Raw genomic sequence first — 14,700 nt, forward strand, 5'->3', positions numbered from 1 at the left:
CTCGGGAATACAACGTTGGTGGCATCATCGCGTGCCAGAGTTGGGGATATCCCAGTTCCAAGGTCAACTGGAATGCAGCATAAGACCATTCATGCTACCTTTATGTATGAAAATGTAGCCGCCCTCTTCAAACAATGTTACCGTCAGAGATCACAGGCTTCCATACATTCTTTACGTTGGTATTGCTGTTCAGCAATATATCCAGGGAGAGCAGCCCAGAGTCAAAGGTTTATGGCAATGACAAGCCCAAAAACAAACATGGAGACTGTGGAAGAAGTACAAGTAACATCTGACTTACGTCCGGTTGGTCAGAACCAATCCCGGTCGTAAATCAGATTGGACGTAAATTGAATGCCATTCAAAATAGCCAATGTGAGGGTTGTAGGTACTACTGTAGTCGGATGTCACAGAGGTTGGTGAGGCTGTTTGCCCACAACTGCTGGACAGAGATTTTCCCCAATTGTTATGTCTTCTTCATGTCTCATTAGAACTAAACATTGGGTAGTAACAGCAACACTGCTCCCCACTGTTTCCAGTGGTACTGCTCCGGTACCGAGGTACCACTGTACTTACTGACATTATTGGTGAAGTAGCGAGGGAATCTGAAGATCATAACCCCTATATATCAGGAAATGTACCAAGAGGTTGCAGTAGGCTGAAGTCCACTTGACAAGAATATGCCGTGCCTCAGGAGTGAGGCTGTGACATCTTCAACCCAATGCTTTGTTCTTGAGAGAACCCCAACAGTCCGTTTTAAGACACCTTTCTCAGCTCTATAGTTCAAACGTATTAACTTCGACACATTCTTAAGAGACAGTCGCTGCCCTCAAAGCGCCGGCTCTGCTCCAAACAGCTTGTTCGCAGGTGCAGTCAAATCAAGGCATTCACAAGACAGCAATGTTTGAACGCCGTAATCCTCCGTCTACGTTTTTGCTGAACTTCAATAGACCCCGCTGTTGCCACTTCCCCCACAATAACTACCTCTGTAGTGTTGTGCATACAAGCCCAGAAGTGGGTCTGGGAACATTTGTTAGACCTTCAAAGAGGGAGCAAAAAAGAAAAAAACCTGTGCGATGATAAAACACTGTTTGGGCCCAACTCTTTGAAGGCGGCTACAAAAAAAAGTCGACCGCAAGTTTAAGCTGACACAAACTATTTTTCTCTGCACAAATACAGTGGCTGAACACATATTCTGTGGCATGGAAAAGCTTGATAAGAATGTCGACAGAGCTTCAACCCTCACTGAGGAAAGGGCGCAGTTCTTAGGATCACAGAGTCGGGTCACCTATTTGAGCCGGGGAAAGATACACTGTAGAGTAAACAGGGAATGTGTTGCGACGGCTTTATTGATCCTGTATTCCCAGATAAGGTCACGCTTTTGAAAGGTGATTTTTATTAGATAAGCAAAACACAAAGGCTGAACTTTAGCTTGATGGAAAAGACCATTTGCTTTGTTTCATTTTATTTATTGTTGTAGTGGACAGATTCTCTGGCCGGTCTCTGACCACACATAGATGCCGGGTCACACGAGCCAAAAATGAAACGAACCAGGACGCCGATTTCTAACAGCCGATAATTCTCCTTTTGTTCATTAACGCTTCATGTTTGGCTTGAAATGGGTTGGTGGTGAATTTATTGGAAGCCATTCGCACTCAATTGGAAACTTCCAAAATTGAAGTCCATTCGGGTTTTATGTTGCAGTGAGTCCATCAATCTTGAGTCCATCTCTGTAGCTACATATGGATTGTTATGCCCACGTTCTGGCCGTTGAATTAAAATAATGATCATGAAAATAGGTTTCAGGGCCGCATACTTCCTAACCCAGACATACCACCCGTGCACGGGGAGCAAGGCTCCATATAGAGAACAGATTCACAGAGATTCACTATAGATTTAGCCTATGCCTGCGGTCTGAGTATTAACACTGAATATCTGGACTCTGACTGTGATCCTCTCTGATTCAGTTTCACCGAACAGAGCACCAAATTCCCAGCATTCAAGCGTAAGTGAATCTCAATTCAACAGGCTGCTCACAAAGAATGGTGACCTCACTTCTATTAAAACCCACTGGAAGTCATTTTCTCCCTAAAAAAAAAAGTGTAATAGTGACAATCATAGTTCCATTAGCAGGGCAATGCTGCGGATAAATGGCAGAGAAGAAAACAGCGACGGCCATTCGCTGCCGTCATGATCAGTTCGCAATTTCAGGGTTGGCGTTCAAATGTTTAAACATTTGAATGAAAAAAAATATTTTTTCATATTTTTATCGCCTTAGAGGGACAATACATGACTCAATTTAATGCAGTATTTTAATACAACTGCAAATTATCAAGTGGAAATCCAAATGTCTTTAACAGCATGGTTTGCTTTTATGTTTTTACATTTTCAGTCGGACCCTGACCTCGATTGGGTTTTCACATCACACTAATTAAAAGTTCTATTGGCGCCATATTTATTTTTAAGTGATAAGAGTCGTGCTCCCCAGAGCTACACACAAAAACAAACACAAAAACAAGCGCTAAGCTGTGGCGGCAGTGGCATCTGTACTTAATAGAACTTAATAGAATGGAATTACGGCCGACTTTATTGATCCTTTGTAATTCAAATGTAGACTGAGGTAAGATACAGTCTGGCCAAAACACACAATGCCTCTTTGTGCGACGTTGTGTGTGTGTGTATTTGGCCTCTTAACGTTGACGGAAAGAGAACTATTAAACATTGATGATTGCCATTTTCCGCCTGCTGCTTCACGACTGCGCCTCAGCGTCTTGGCACTGATTTGAAACCCAGGGTCTCGAAAAGGTGAGCGAAACATTGAAATCCACAAGAGAGGAACTCACTTTTATGCATTAATATGTTAGAGCCGTTAGAGACGGGAAACATTTCCGCTGATGATTGAAGTCAGTTGCTGTGGCTGGGTTCTCTCTTCCATGAATGTTTGTAAATGTGTGTGTGTGTGTGTGTGTTGATTCTGGCGTTCCACACCTGGTTGCCATTCATCGAATGTAATCATCCCCGAGTCTCGGAAGAGTTTGCTCTCGCTACACTGGCGCATCACGTATCCGTGGTTGTTTATGTCACCTCACTTCTTCGACGTTTGGGGCCCATCTGATCCTCGCAAGCCTTCACACGTGCACGTCTAATTGTGTACAGATTGAAGTCCCTCATTGTACAACTCTGACTCATCTTCTCCAAGTAAAATGTTTTTGTTTTTATCACCGTTTCACCTCTTTTTCCCCCCTCCGGCGTATTTGTATGTGTTGCTAACCATTAGCAACAGACTTCACCGGGGTTCTTCAAAGATTTTTAATGACTGTGTTTGTTTGTAACTTCAGTTTTAACAAAATATAACTGGGTAAATGACTTGAGGAGAGAAGCGGCCAGTTAAAGGGCAGCGTCCCACATATGCTCGCAAAAAGAAAGTGAACTAAAAATGACTTGGTAATAACACAGTCATGGTGGGTTTATGTGAACTAATACATGTAATGAAGTTATATTACATTACTTTCATTTACGTTCATAAAACATCCCGCTACTTAAACACCATAAAATGCTTCCTGTTCCAAACATTTTGAAATGGTTTTGGCTGAAAACAGTATTCCTCATAGTTACTAAAGAGCAGATGCTTTATTGTTCTTTGTCACTCGAAAAACAGATGCAACCAAATAGGCTTCACAACTGACACCAGCTGAGTCATGTGAGCATCCTTTTTTAATGGAATATACAAGGGTTTCATGAGTCTTCATCGCAAAAACATAGGAGTCAAAGAGGGCTGGTGGGGTTTCATGAAACAGCGTCCTTAATTTCAAAGCCCACTAGATGGCCTAGCTACAAACAACTAGAGTGGTACCTCGGTTCTCGACCACAATCCGTTCCAGACGGCCGTTCGAGCAGCGAACCCCATAACCCTAAACCCTAACCCACACGTCTGCATTCAGAGGCTGCGTTATACACAATAACAAAGCGCGTCGTGGGTCAGCTGATCGGTCCGTGCACGTTATGTTTTTTCCGGCTTATTTCAGGGGCGTTCGCGTTCTGGATTTTCATTCAAAATCCGAAGCAAAAAAATCTAAAAATTTTTGTTCGAATTCCGAGACGTTCGAAAACCGAGGTACCACTGTATTTCAAAGTAAGTTCGGTGAGAGCACCACCTTCAGAGGTCTGAGACAGTCATCACTAGCTACAGACTCACGCCAATCCAGCCCCCTAGTGGCAACATGGGAATTCAACTTCATAACAATAACACTCTATGATTTATCCAGTGGCTTTTGCCTGAAAAGTATTTTGCGATTCATGCGATTCAAGTTTCTTTTTCTTTTACTGCTGAGGGTTTGATGAAACAGGGGCCACTGTCTGACCTCTGAACCAAGAGCGCCATCTAGTGACCTCTGTAAATCAGGAGACTGTTTCATGAAACCTCATGTACCCAGAGGGTATTTTACGAACCCCAAGGGAACAATAACTATTACTAAAGCTAGATTACAAAATACATTTTTTATTTAATTGAATTCAATGTGACCCTTCAAAACGGAGTTTCCTCGTGCCTCAGCATCACACCCTAACCAGCCTCACACCCAAATAAAATTGGTCATATCAATAGATAGACAATTTCTACTTGCATTTGTCAAACACATGAGACCTTGTAGTTTCTGAGGGCGTTGCTCTGGTGCTGACAGAGTTTGGTAAACTCCGTCTCAGATTGCAAGCAACAGCGAGCCAGCGATTCATCTGATGTGAGTAACACGACACCTACAATTACTAAAACATCATTCGTACCCGCCGTGTAGCAGGACAAAGCGCGAGCAGCGCGTTAGAGCCAGACAATTGCCCGGAGAATTGTTCGCTGAGTCGTCGCTGCACCCAGTTTCCGCCGAAATGTGCCGACATCATGCACCAAAAACCATGCGAGACGGAGAAAAAGGGTTCCTTTCACAAATCCCAGGAGTGATTTAACTTCTTTAGGATGCAAGGATTAGGAGAGTGCTTGAAGGCTCTGGGTCTTCTAAGCTGTTTAAATCTGAGAGGCGATATGGCGTCTATTAGATAAGCAAATGAGGCAACAAATATATAATAACCGCTGGTGATTAGCATGTGTTTGGCACAAAGGCTGTGACTGGAGTTTGAATAAATGCTCTGTTAAGTACTTAATGGTTTCTGCTATTTACAATTTGGAGCAGCAGTGTGTGTTCAGGAAAATAGTGGGTTGAGCAACTTTGAAAAGCATCAGCATCCTCAAAGCTCCAGCAATCCTCTGACTTAAAGCCCTGAGCTGTAAATGAGCGCACAACATTGTCTGTTGTTTCGCGCGGCTCAACATGTACAGTAGAGGATCGCAGAGTTCAGGCCGAGGCATCTGCTTTTTGTAGATATACTTGACTCATTTCGACGCAGGGGGAGAAGTGTCGTCGCTGCCAGGGCGGACGACGAGCCGTATGCACGTGTAAAGTGGGGCATCTCAACCACCGTAACGTGCCACAGACCGACGGCGAGGGCTGGCGCCGCTAACACCAGCCTCCATTACAAGGCTTTGCTAATCCATCCATGCAAATCCATGTCCAAAATGTGCCTTTTGTGTATAATCCCGACACAATTTCTGCAGGATTAGGATTTAGAAAGGGGGGAAAAAACGCTGGCGGGATACAGTAAATCAAACATAAAAGTCAGCGTTGTGTTCAATTTGCTGTTTATGCCCCGGTGTCCTCCCATATGAGCTGCCTCCCAGGATAAACAGCTGGAACACACGTCTTCACCATCGCCTCCCCAAAACAACGTCTAGAAATACTACATTGCATAACTACTTTGTGGAGGATGCAGTGGTTTTGTTTAATGCAGGCATTAGCACGTGTGACAGAACTGTTGACAGAATCGATATTCATTTTTCACACTAAATCATAGGACCCAGCCATATGGAGTCAGTTTTTAGAAAAATCTCTATCTACGTTCACATGGTGGATAGATTTACCATTATATTTTGGAAACAATGATGTCATAAAACTGCTTCCCTAACATCTGTCTGGTCCCCAGAAAGTCGTCGCACCACAACAGCAATGGTGGACTATGAAATAGTGCACGCTCAGCAAAATTGGTCTCCTCTGTAGTTTCCTCTCCATGTTTGCGTTGTCTTTCTTCTGGAGTTTGTGCACTGACTGCAGTGTTTTTTCTATTTTTATGACAAGAATATTCCAGCGCCACACGCAGGCCTGGCATGTGCACTACATCATTTCCAGTGATTTCTTACGGCTCTTACTTAAAATGCCGCTTGTCCTTTCAAGCAGCAAGGAAACTATTGAATGAGAAATGCATTCTTGCGTGCGCAAAGGCCAAAGATCAGCCCATCTTAATTGCATCAGCAACCCCCAAAGTGGAGCCCACATGTTTCATTTCCAAAGAAATCCTGACTGTTGCTCGCCGGAATGCTCTCTTTATGCAACAGATATCTAAATAGCTGAAGAGTGTTTCACTCCTGTGCAGAGCTTCTGGGAATGTAGCTGCCTCAGACAGCAATAAATTCATCTGTCAATAAAGGCTCTGGATGCAATGCCTCATAAGGGGAATAGACAGGGAGTTAAGCGAACCTTCCACCAACCTTGCTGCAAGTGTGTGCTCACCTCCTTCTCTCCTCCTTGGAGAGAAGGATGCTCCTGAAACTAAGGAGCACCCTGGACAAGATCACCCACCCCCTCCATCAGCTCCTGGTCCAATACAAAAGCACATGGACCAATAGACTGAGACTGCCCAAGTCAAAGACCCAGCGCCACAGGACGTCCTTTCTTCCTGTGGCAATAAAAACACACAATTTGTCCCTGAAAAAAATACAATGAAGGTTTTTTTGGCACATTTTCTGTTCTTGAACTGCATTTGTTGCACATTGTTTTTTCTAAGATTTTTTGTATCACTTTTTTTTGCACTTTACTATATTATTTCTTTTTAATTTATTGTGATATGTTGTGTACAGAGCATGTTACAAACACAATTTTCCTTGGGATTAATAAAGTTTTTCTGATTCTGATTCTGACAAAAATTTCAATTTCAACAGGGAACCTTTGTAAGTTCCTGCTCCACTGATCCCACTGATGCACAAGACACGTGGCAGCTAGGATGAGAACAACAACAACAAACATGGAGGAATCCCTGTACAAAAGCAAACAAAAGCATCTGTTTGCTTTTGTTCAGGGAGGTTTTTCACTACACAATGTTCCAGAGTTTCCACTACTCTGAATGGACTTGAAATTCTTATAAAATTGAAATTCTTATACAAATGTTTCAAGACATTAAAAGAGCTTTAGTTTAAATAAGGTGATATAAAAACTTGAATATAGACACCATCCTGATTTATTGTGCTATTGTCAAACTGATGAAAAATAAACAATATTTTGTTGTTTAAATGTATGTATGGAGCCATCATTTGATTCAGTAATATACCAAATTCATTCAAATAGAAAAATGTGGCTTATTGTGGCAAATATTATTATACCATTAAACTGTGAGATATATATATCTCACAGTTTAATGTTTAATGTTGTAGTATGGTTGCAGAAGAGAGTGCAGAATATGCCCCAGCATGGCTCTCTGTGGACTAGAATTCCTTCCCTGCTTGTGTTTAAGTGGATAAACAAACCCACATGACTCAGGAGGAAGTGCTTCCCAATCATGGACGACCTCACTGAACCTGGATGGAATCATCTCACTCAGTCTTGGTGACTGCACAGGAAGTTGATTTGGAATCATGGGGTTAAGAAGCCAGGACTCACGAGAGGCGTCCGCACTGGAAGAGCCCACCACTTGATCACATGTATCGGCCAAATAAATCCAACCAAAATGCAGTTAAAAGCAGCGGATGGGTTCCAGCAGGCGGACTGAGATGCTTTTCCAATTTCAGGCATGTTCTTCTCTAATAGAGACTAGATGAAATCTCCGAATGCCTTCACACTTCATCAACTTTATAGGGTGAGTGAGGGCTGCTGGGGGTCACTTACAAAAGAACTGATGGACGTTAACCATTAGAAGGGGAGAAATAATCCCAGACAATGAATCACAACTGAGTTTATTGTCGGCCCCCCCATCACCATCCCCCCACTTGCCTCGTATAACACTGCTCAACAACACCTGAGATGACTCACAAAAGGTGAAAGCAGCTGTACCTAGAAATCAGGAAGAATGTAGACATGGATTATGTCTTGCATTGTATGGATAAAAATTGTCCCGTCAGAAGCTGAACCAAGAGGCTCGGTCACACTGGTTACAATAGACCACTTGTTCAAAGCAGGTAATAATGGAGAGGAATTTGCTCTGCTGCTCTTCTTCTTTCCAATTTACTGAACGCGCCATTTTCAGCTATGAGAAAAATAGCGATTCTATACAATAACGCTCACCTTTCCCGCGCTCTTGCAGCGGCTAAACTCCCACCTAAATCTCTCTTGTCATTTTGCCCCTTGTTTTTGCCTGAAACTCTGAAGGGCTGGCGTCTATCTGAGGATGCTTTGGCTGATATTGAATTATTTTAATCTCCCTCACAGTTAAGCTGTGCAGAGAGGGTTCAGATGCTACGTAGATTGGAGAGGAAAACAGATACCTGGGTGCTCTTATGCTGCGAGCACACCACAAATCATCTCTATCTCTTCTCTGATCTGGATCCAGTTTCAGGTTGCAGGGGAAATCAAAGCTTAACACATTAGTCACGGAGAAAGGAGAGGCAAGGCACTTAGCCTTTAGCTCCAATGGCTTTTTTTTAACTTGCTTCTGTAAGTTGACTGGCTGAATATCTAAGTAAAAGTAAAATGGAATCCATGTCTGGACAGTTGTGTCTAAGATTATGTACTGTGGTAAGGTGATCAGCCAATATGTTGAGATGCCACCTGGGGCTTACGGACTGTCATGCCTTACTTCGGGCATTCCAAGGGCAGACATGACACCTTTAAGCAGGTTTGGTAGAGTACGTTTTATGCATCTCAACACCTCCCCTGATTTTCACATTCACTGACAGTATGTGCCATGACTCAAGGGGGCAAAGGAGAGTGCGGATTTGCCCTTAAATTCAACCATCAAAATCTAGTGAGGTTGGTTTCGGCCCTAAAATGTGGAAGGTGAAATGACCGTTAATTGTCCTTGCCTTTCACGGTTGGAAGAGCGGTGCTTAGGCACGGTAATGGTGAAAAAGCAGTCATCAAGTCACTGTCACGAAAATTGCAAGAGGCCAAACCACTCGCTGTAAAAATGACTTTGACAATTGTAGCGGAAAAGAGATCATTGCAGTCAAAAGAGGCAAAAGCTGGTGGAGGTTTTTGGGACAGACCCGTCTTTGGAGCCATGAATAACATCGAACAATGTTGAGATGAATTGAGGAAACTCAGGATCCAGTGCAAGAAAACAAGAATGCCCTCGGCAAATCCTGCGATAACAAGGCTGGACGCCATTGGTAGACACTGTCAGCAGTATCAGCAGCAGCAAACCAAATGATGGACAGACCCTTGACTGACAATAGACCGGATACGCCGCCGAAACCTCATGTTCATTGTACAGGCTCCTGTTGTGGGAAATCATTGTTTACAATTCTAAATTCTTCAGAGGTTAACATGGTCATTTATGGAATCTACCTGGTTACATTAGAAAACAATGCATGAGTTAAGCTCAAAAATACATTTGGTTTTGTCCCACCTCTATGGTTGTCTTGGATGTTTGATCCATCTCAAACAGTCTTTGTCCATCATCCAAACCCTCTGACTCTGCCCTGCCGAACTTTGTCTCCTAACTTTCTCTCCTTCCTCATCACCCCCCTCCAATGAAAACCTGAGCATCTTCAACTCCGACCTTTCCCACCGTGTCAGAGCTGCTGTCCCATACATCATGACACCGCTCACTACGGTTGTCTAACTGAATGAAAAACGTCCACACTTGGAGAATGGAGAAACAAGAGAAGCAACTGTGATGACATCGCTCACCATTACTTTGTTATTGTGTTACGACTACATAATGCACTTTATTGGTGCTAGTTACTATGACTAAAACAATGTCCATGGATGAAACAGACATTTGCAGCGACCATCATAAATGCACTGGTTTTAAAGCATGACTTCATGAAAAATACGGTGATGTTTCCACTGACAAATGTAAGAATGAACCCTATTAAAACCTTCAGCTGAGTCAGTGATACTGCAGGAAGAGGCATCAGTTTCACATTCTATTATGCTACTCACATTTACAGAGAAAACTATTTACTTCCTGCTCAAAGCCGCTGTCCTTGGGCCACTTCAACGTCCTGGTAGCTTCAGTGAAAAACATTTTTCGGTGCCTATAATCGTCATATATTACCATATCTGCGTTGAAATCTCTGACTTCATTGTTCTACTTATACGTCCAGTAAGTAATGGAAGGAAGTTCTTTTACCCCCTCCAATGCAAACACTGTACACACATGGAGTTTGGCAGTGGGATGTGACCCAGAGCAGCCTGGAGTGCAAACACTAGCCGAGATTAAAGGAAGAAACCGCCTCTTTAGATCACCTGATCTGAATTCAATTCAATCTTTACATGGAGATCAGAGGACGGCTGAAGGGAGGAGAGAGAGGAAAAGCAGATCGGGAACTTTGTCTGGCGAGCCCTTGATGAAACATAGCTCTGTTGCTCTCTGACACACATCCACAAATCCCCCGTTTTTTTCTCGCACATATATGCAAGGTCTCCTTCGCTTACTCAGCCTGTGGGCAAATGTGACTTTTATGAGCCGGTGCTAAAAGGACATCGGGCAGAGAGTCTCACGCCGGACCACCAACCACACCCAACATTTCTTGGCGACCAAATCACCTCATGCTGTGAGATGTAACTGTTAGACTCATGTTGAAATCACTGAATTTAGACATGTACTTCCTTGATGGCCACTTGAATGATCTCATCTCCTTTGAGAAAGTACATGATGCTGTGTAATGCGGCCGTGGAGGGAAAAATAAAGAGTAGATTTGAGGCGGAATTACCATGGGCGACGCTCTCTGCAGGAGGGGGGCGCTAGTGGAAATGATGGCATTCTTAATGGGTTCTGAGACACTTTGTCATGGGGTCACAGTGTGGACCCGAGGGACTGAGAGCTTAATGGTTGGTGGCTGCTGGAAACGAAGAGCAGGCCTCAATGATCCGTCTTGGTGACCCATATTTTGGGAGAAATTAATGGTCAGCGAAACAAACTCAGACTGATGGAATCCTGTAAATGACTTTTGGAGCAGTTACTGTTCTGACTGTCGCCCAACGTGACCTTTAGTCATGAATGGTAGCGCTGACATATACTTGTACTCTGGCATTCCGCTTCTTCCAATTCATGTTGCTGCAGTCACTGTTTGTTCTGGTCTGATTTTTACATGGGACTGACTCTGGGAGGCTTTCAGTCATAGTCTTCTATTAGAATAACAACTTGTAATAAAAATAAAATAAAGATGTGAGAAAGGAACTTGCCAGCCAGAGACATCGAAAAGGGAGAAATAAACATGGAAAACTGTAAAATATATTTGAAAATACTTAGAATAATACAAAAAAATGAACTGAAAAACAGATAATATTAGGAATTTTACAACACCAATACTACTAATAACAATACAAATAATTATTATAATAATATAGAATAAAATATATTATATATTATAATAAAATAATAAACAATTCACTTGAGAAAAAAGAAAAAACATACAGTAAATATTAATAAAAATAAATAAATAGATGAAGAACATACCTTAAATGTAGGAAAATTAATTTAACAGTTAGTTCCAACACAAATTCAAATCAGACCACGAAGACATGTAAAATAAATAAATAAACTAATGAGAAATAAAGAAGATAAGAAATAAATTTGCACTCCAGAAACATCTTAAATGGGGAAAAATAAATAAAACCCATGTGAGTAGAAAAAATAGAAATAAAAAAAATAATAAATGACTCAAGGAAACTAATTTGGAAATTTATATCCAACAAAAACACAAACAACACCATGACGTCTAAATGAGTAAAACTCAAAATTGACTGTTGTATTGATTCACATCGAACAAATACTGCCAGGTGTCATCAGAGCACAGCACTTCAAATTAAAGGCTGTTGGTACCAGGCTGACCAAGTAGCTCCCTCACTTGGGCCACTCGCTGCCTGTGTGGACTCTCAATGTCGACCACTGATCGACCGGTCGAACTTTGCCTTCTCATCTGTTTTCATGTCTGTCAGGCACTTTGCTGTCGATAGGAGGATTGTTGGTCATCTGGAGCGGAGAGACCAGAGGAGGTTCTGGATGGGTCCCCTTTGGACGCACGCAGCATCTCCTCACGACATTTTGTGAAGTGAAGTTTGACTGGTGAGTCTTTGACTCGTTTAAAAGGTGACCAAGTGAACCAAATTTCCCACATGGAAGAGTGCACACGCAAGCAAAACCCACACACGTGTCGCAGCAGCAGGCGCTGAGTCCGGATGAGAGCAGGCAGACAGCGCCATCAATCGCACACCAGACTCATCCTGTGTATGCAAAGAGACGGATCAGCTTTGATCTGAAGAGGCAAGGCAGCGGGGAGGAGAGTGAGAGGAGAGGAGAGGAGAGGAGAGGAGGCTGCACCTCCACATCACCCTGCCAAGTTTCAGCCTGGAGACTCTGCAACATACTGTTCTGCAGAAGCATACGACAATGAATCAAAGAGAAAACACAATGCAGGCAACACGCAGCGCAGTCATGGAATAGCATAAAATGAAGACGCGAAATAGCATCCTCCCCCTGAGTAAATATGAAATACATAAACATCTTTATCACATTTGAGCTTGGATTTAATTTACAAAATACATTTCCGTTTTGACACTCGACTGGAGACAATCCTTGATCAAACCGGAACATTTTAAAAGGGTGCAGCCACAGGCTATTTCCGAAGCCATTCTTGCAACTTTTACCATGAATTATCACTGCAATAACTATGACTGCTCCATACCCCTTTGTCTGACTTGTTGTAACATTTTGGCACAAGTTAAAAATAAGCACACATTTTGGAGAATAAAAATGTGTTCACAACAGGAAGTCAAAAATGTTATGATCATATTTGTGTTGGGAAACTGGATTTAAAAACAATGGAGATTAATCATAAAACAACACACTGTAACTTCCTAACACACCAAGCCAAGAGGGCATCCTATTCATTACCTAGTTGAATGGCGATGAGTGAAAATCAGTGGAGGTCTGCACTCTCTCAGTGCCTTTTAAGGCATGCTTTAGTACTGATATGCTTTACTTATTTGTAAAGCAGGACAAGATACAATCAGTTTAGCCATTCTAGCAACTTTTACCATGAATTATCACTGTAATAACTATGACTGCTCCATACCCCTTGGTCATACATATTGTAACATTTTGGCACATGTTAAAAATGAGCACATATTTTTGAGAATAAAAACGGGTTCACAACAGGAAGTAAAAAATGTTGAAAAAAAATGCATTTAAAAACACTATAACTTCCTAACACACCAAGCCAAGAGGGCATCCTATTCATTATCTGCTCTAATGGCGCTGAGTGAAAATAAGTGGAGGTATGCACTCTCTCAGTGCCTTTTGAGGTGATACTTTGTACTGATCTGCTTGACTTGTTTGTAAAGCAGGACAAGATACAGTCAGTTTAGTGAAAATGGGGCAGTTTTAGCAGCTATGTGGAGAGGGTTACAGTATATTAAATATGAAAACTCCTTCCACAAGTGACGTGTTTTTGTTGCTCAAAGCTGTTAAAGGATAAACAAATGAGAATGAATGGAAAGTAAAGTTGACAGTGTCAACTAATATTGAGCTAGTAGGGGTTTTATCTCGTTATCTCTGGAATATTGGCGATAAACACACCAAGTGGCCTCGACAGATTTGATCCCGGTCTTTGGGGTTTTGGAGCGGAAAGTTTCTAATCCCACGACTCAGTCGGTAAGTAGATCCGGACGTGCGCAGCGCGGAGAGATACGCTGGAGCGCGTGAGTGGGTGAGAGCCAGAGAGAGAGAGGAGAGAAGGAGAGAGACGGAGCGGGCTGCTGCTGCTGGTGGCAGATGGAGTAGCGGAGTGCGGAGAGAGCTCCACGTATTACCATGCCGAGATTTGGACGACTTCAACTTCATGCAAAACCCCCCAAACTTCGAGATTCTTCACAGTAGAGGTACGATTTGAGGTTCACCCTCACGGTGTTGCTCGTTGGCGGCACGATACGCGCTTGGCATCGCTGGAAGAAAAGTTATCGCTGAGGAAATACACGCTATTATCTCGTGCGAAATTGAGAGAACTCGACTCTAAAGAGGACTGAGGTCGAATATATGAGACCTGTGTGGCAGTTTAAGAGTCTATTTGAATGGTATTTTGTTGTTGCGCTCAGCTCCGTTACCGTCGTTTCATGAGGTGAATGGCTGAGTTGGGGGATGGGACTTTGGAATGAAACACTTCAGTCTTTTCTTCAACTTTCTTTCCGAGATTTACACTTAAAGTGTCGCTGTTTATGACGTACAGATTGTCTTTCAACGTCAGTCTCTCTTTTCAAACCACAGTCCGAGAGACAGTCCGCGGTTTAGTTCCCGTTTAGTCCGAAGAATCTTTTCTTTCAGTCGCCCAGTAGCAGATGGCTCTTTTGTACCTGCAGGCAATAGTTTCAGATTTTTAGGTGCAGCTCCTCAGTTACTCATTAAACTAATATAAACTACAATAATTAACCAGCGCAATCTTCATTTTGA

The 14,700-nt window shown here is 42.6% G+C and overlaps 1 protein-coding gene across 11 annotated transcripts in view; it reads left to right on the top strand.

Annotated features, from left to right (window-relative positions):
- The first annotated feature begins 13,969 nt into the window (after window positions 1-13,969).
- fat1a (FAT atypical cadherin 1a) overlaps window positions 13,970-14,700 on the top strand; it is a 63,449-nt gene continuing 62,718 nt past the window's right edge. For all 11 annotated transcript variants that reach the window (XR_008414003.1, XR_008414002.1, XR_008414004.1 and 8 more), the window contains exon 1: window positions 13,970-14,135. The gene's annotated coding sequence lies outside the window, so the exon portion shown is untranslated. The remainder of the gene's footprint in view (window positions 14,136-14,700) is intronic.

This window comes from Synchiropus splendidus, chromosome 2 (assembly GCF_027744825.2).
Source record: "Synchiropus splendidus isolate RoL2022-P1 chromosome 2, RoL_Sspl_1.0, whole genome shotgun sequence".
In the NCBI taxonomy this organism is placed as follows: domain Eukaryota; kingdom Metazoa; phylum Chordata; class Actinopteri; order Syngnathiformes; family Callionymidae; genus Synchiropus; species Synchiropus splendidus.